The following is a 4,992-nucleotide window of genomic DNA, read 5'->3' as shown; positions in this document are numbered from 1 at the left end:
TGCCGAGCGGCGGCCGCGCGGGCCAATGGGCGCGGGAGGGCCGCCGGGGGCGCCCAATGGGCGCGGGCGCGCCGCCAACACAGCCCAATGGGCGCGGCCCGTCCGGCCCGCCTTCTTCGAAGCGCTCAGCTTTCCGAGAAATCACTTTGCGCAGAGGCGGCAGCTGACGGTCCGGGCGCCCTTCCGGGGTCTGCGCTGGGGGTCCCGGGGGCGGCGCGGGACGGGGGGTGTCCGCAGGAATTCCCGAGGGGCCGCGGGGGCGTCCTTGCGGCCAAGTCCAGGGCAGGGCGGGTGGTGGGTGTCAGGTGGCGGAAGTCAAGGCGCTGGCAGGCCTCCGGGACGATGCGAGGGTCGGACGGCGGAGGCCTGGGCAGAGCTGGGCCCTCGGGGCCGAGGCGGATGTCGGATCGTGGAGGTCAGGGCACGCTGGGGCTGGGACCGGGTTCAGATACCACAGTCAGGGCTCTGGGACGGATGATGGATGTGAGACCGCACAGGTCCGGGCCAAGGTGGAGATCCTTGGAAGTCACGATTGGGATGGTGGCGGCCCAGAGGTCACTACTGCAGATGGCCTGTGGTCCCTGCAGAGCGACCCCCATCTCAGTGAGTGTGGCCAAAGCTCCTGGAGCTGCGTGGGGGATGCCTCCTAGGGGAGGAAGCCACTAGTAATATGTCCAGACAGGGGCAAACTTTACATCTGACCTATGGTTACTTATAGACCTGGTCCTAGATGACAACTGACCGGGAGTGTAAAAAAGGAAAAAGTGCCCAGCTACAAAAAGATCTCTGAAACCATTGCCCTCTGACAATCAGAAATAAAAACATGATTGTCTAGCATATTAGTGCTAGAATGTCCAATTAGGGAAGTTTTCATCATAAATTCTTTTCCCCAGGAAATGTCAATTGTGTTGAGGCAGGGTCCTCACCGTGTCTGTGTCCAGTTTCCAGCCCCTCTGGGATGTTAGCTGGCATTGGGAGTGGAGTGGGGGGCAACACTGGTGACAGAAATGACAAAGGAAACCCTGGAGACAGAAGGAAAAAGACAGGTCTCCCCACGTTCAGGTCTGGGGCAGCCTTACAGGGAGAAGAATGAGAATCTTCGTTGACTTTTATTGTCTCGTTGGCCAATCACACACAAGCAGCAAGGTTTACTGAGCCATGTATTATTAGGCTTTTCAAGAACCTATGAAAATGTTTGAGCCTCAAAAAGAAATTTTATTGGCCCTGAAACGCGAAAAGTACACTGCAAATTTGAAATTAATAAATGTTCGAAGAAAAGTCCCCAACACGTAACGTGCCAACTTCAAATTGCAATTTCTTTGCTGATAAACATTTGGTCGTATTTGAAAACCACATGGAAGTTAGAAATCACTTGGTAAGAATTTCCTAATACCATGATTGCCAGGAAGTCATAGCAATCATAAATTAAATGAGTTCCGTGTCGCCAAATAATTTCAAATGAAAACTTGTTTTTCAAAGCTCAAATTCTTTAAGAGTGTCTGGATAATGTGGGAGTATTTTGATACGTTCGTTATGATGTGGGACAAGCTTCCAGAACTCAAATTCTTTCAAGAGCCTGCATGCGTGTTTATACTATCTCTTCACAAACGTGCCCCTTCAGCCCGCCCAGATTTCCTTTCCAGTCAGTGCGGCCCGTGGCTCAAATTTCCACTCAGCTCTCCAGTTGGGTCAAGACGGGAGCACAGCAGCGCAGAGAAGACAGCTGGCCACCGTCCCAGCGCGTAGCCCTGGCAGTAGGTGTCACTATACACATTACAGGCATGCTCACAGCACAGCCGCTGGCACTGAAACTGCTCCTGAAACCCCGTATTTTCAACATGGTGACTCCTCACTGCCTGGGAACGACTTTTACCTTGTCTGTTTAGTTCTGTTCCTATTTCATGAGTGTTGATGGAGCGACGGCTATGGGCTGGATCCGGTGCCAAGGGCTGGAGACCCGAAAAACAAAAGTGTCTCTGACCATTCCTTCCTCTCCTGTGACCCACCGGCACCTCGTAATCCGGGTGAATCTCACCCTGCTGTCTGCGGCAGCCTCCGCCTGGGCCCCCGTACCGTGTCCTCCGCACCGTGTCCGTGTGTGGCCTCGCCGTGGCCCCCCAGCTTCAGAGTCTCCCTCGACGAGGGATCCCCCGTGGCTTCACAGCACATCCTGGCATCTGAAAACCCCACCCTCCCAACCTGACGGATGCAGCACATTCTGCAGGGGCCCCGGTTCAGATCCAAGTTCCTGGCTCACTATGTGTGTGACCTTGAGCAAGTGACTTCACCTTCCTAACTTTTGGTGTCCCTGCCTATACAGTGGCGTTGATGAGAATATTGTGTTAAGTTATTTGAAATTGCCAATACTCAACAATTTTCTGCCCTACAGAAAGAGCAGTTTGGTGTGGTTTGGCCTGGTCCTTCCTGACTCTTAGGATTATCGAGGGCTGCCTGTGACCACAGGGGTGCAGGGGAGGTTGGAGGCTCCATAAGAGAGTTGGCGAAGAGATTTCTCAGGGAGGAGCTTTTCATTTTCCGGTGCCCCCCTCTCCTTTGCACCCTCCAAGCCAGGCTTAGCGAGGGGTGTTGAAGAGAGCTGGGAAGGCGCTTGCTGAGAGGACAGGTGTCACCTGCCACGGGGGCGGGGCTCTGCCTCCTGCCTGGAAACCGACAGGTGGGGGCTCCTGGGCTTCTGACGAGCAGGTTCCAGCCAGCAGCCCGTGCCTTTTACTGTTCTTCATCCACCAAAAACAAAAACTCAACAAATCTCTATTCATTTCCTCAGGCTGCTGTAACACTTGCGGGTCAGAAACCGACCCCGGGGTCTTGGGGCTAAGATCAAAGCGTCCACAGAGCTGTGTTCCTTCATCTTTCTGGCTTCTCCCAGCCGTGTTCCTGGCCTTTCTCTGTCCTGTCTCGAAAGCCCCGATGGCCCGTTTCCACATCACATCACTTTGCCTTTCTCTTCTGCCTCCCTTGCCACAGATGGAATGTTTGTGCCCCCCCCCCCAATTCATACGTCGCAATCCTAACCCCACGGGGACGCCACTAAGAGGTGAAGCCTTCAGGAGGTAATCTGGCCGTGAGGGCGAGCCCTCGTGAACAGGAGGAGTGCCCCTGTGAAGGGACTCCAGGAGCTCCTGCCCTCCCCCCAGCACGGGAGGGCACAGCCCAGTCCTCTAGGAAGGAGGGCCTCGCCAGACACCAAATGTGCCAGCACCTTCATCCTGACTTCCCAGCCTCCACAACTGCGGGGGGCAAATGTGAGCTCTTTGTATGCCCCCAGCCTATGTATGTTGTCACAGCTGCCCGAACAAACTAAGACGTCCCTCTCCCACATTCAAGTTCCCCGCGATTACTTGGGGTGGACATGCATCTCCCACCGCAGAATCCAGGACACTCCCTACCTGAGGCCGACTAATTAGCAACTCCAAGTCCATCTGCAGCCGTCATTTCCCTTTGCCATGTAAAGCGACGCGTTCCCCGGCATCACAGACGAGGACATAGGTGTCTCTGGGGCCGTTATTCTGCCTGCCACACCATCCATAAGATCATACTCGAGCCTCATTTTTTTTCTTACTCCAACCTTTGACTCTCATTTTAAGCACATGGACGACTCCAGTCACACTGAAATCTTTGTAACATAATTTGGGACCAGATGTACACATTTATGAATGATTTCACTGAATTCTCCTTAAGAGAAAGCATAAGATCTTATTCTGGTTTAGCACCCCTACTTAGCGCAGCACTGAATTAGGGGTGCCGTAAACAGACATGTGTGAGTTCACTGTGAGAGACAATCTCGGGGGCAGCAGGGGAGGGGGCTGGGAGAACCTGTGCTCATCCTTGCGCTCCAGGACGTGTGCTGTTGTTTACAGTCCTCTTACTTGAGGGTCTCCAAGAACACCGTTTCAGTAATTCACCGGACTCACGGACTCACCGTAGTCTTGCACTCACGGCCATGACGTATCAGAAGCACAGGACCCAAAGCACGATCAGGAAAGGGACAGGCACGCAGGCAAAGTCTCGGGGAACAGGCACCGTCTTCCAGAGCCCTCTCTCAGGGGTCACAGGACACACTCAGTCCCCCAGGAACACGTTGTGACAGACGTGTGAAGTGCTGTCCACCAGGGATGCTCGCTAGGGACGTAGCTCCAGGGTTTTCCTGAGGGCCGGTCACGTGAGCAGCCTCCACGGCCGGGCATGGACCCAAACCCCAGAGTCCCAGGAGGAAAGCAGGTGTTCGGCATGAACCACGGTGTTTGCATAATGTCGGCACTGGAAGACACTCTTATCAGCGCTGGGGGGGGGGGGACCCTCCCCAAATCCAAGTTCCCAGACGCCAGCTGAGGGCTGACCTGGCCAGCAGGGCTTTCTGGGGACTACGGTCTCAGCCTTGCTGTGTTAACTCCCTTCCACCCATGCTCCTAATTCTGAGGGGTTTATTCACGCACAAAAGCTACCACACGTGTTCCAAAGGTGGCTGTGGCTGTATCTACCTGCTATTAGCCACCTGTGTCTACTTGTTAACTAGCGTGAGCTGCGTTTTCTCCTGCTTCCCAGGGGCCCGGCATTCACAGGATGGTGGGAGTGCAGGTAGGTGGGATGCAGGCTTCCCAGAGGGCCAGCTGCGTCTGTCGGCCCCTGGATCCCGACGTGCACCTCATTTCTCTGGCTTCCCGAGCTTGGCTCCAGTGCCCCCCAAGGACAGCTCTGGACAGAGGAAACCTGTACCGGTTGGAATTTTTTTCCTGATTGCATATTTCCACGAGACCAACACATGACAACTCTAATGGAATTGATCCCCTTCGAGATGTCATACTGACTCTAAATTGAATTTTCTGCTTAAGACCACATCCACGCAGTGACACGACTGCTCTCCTCCGAGGGCGGCAATGCCACATCCGAGAAGTCTGGCCCACTGCAGACCATGGTGCTGATGCTCCCACTGCGGATGGGCAGCCGAAGAGCTCCGGATAAAGCAGCGGAGGA

The sequence above is a fragment of the Ailuropoda melanoleuca genome, chromosome 12 (genome assembly GCF_002007445.2).
Source record: "Ailuropoda melanoleuca isolate Jingjing chromosome 12, ASM200744v2, whole genome shotgun sequence".
NCBI classification, from domain to species: domain Eukaryota; kingdom Metazoa; phylum Chordata; class Mammalia; order Carnivora; family Ursidae; genus Ailuropoda; species Ailuropoda melanoleuca.
Note: the sequence above shows the minus strand (reverse complement) of the source record.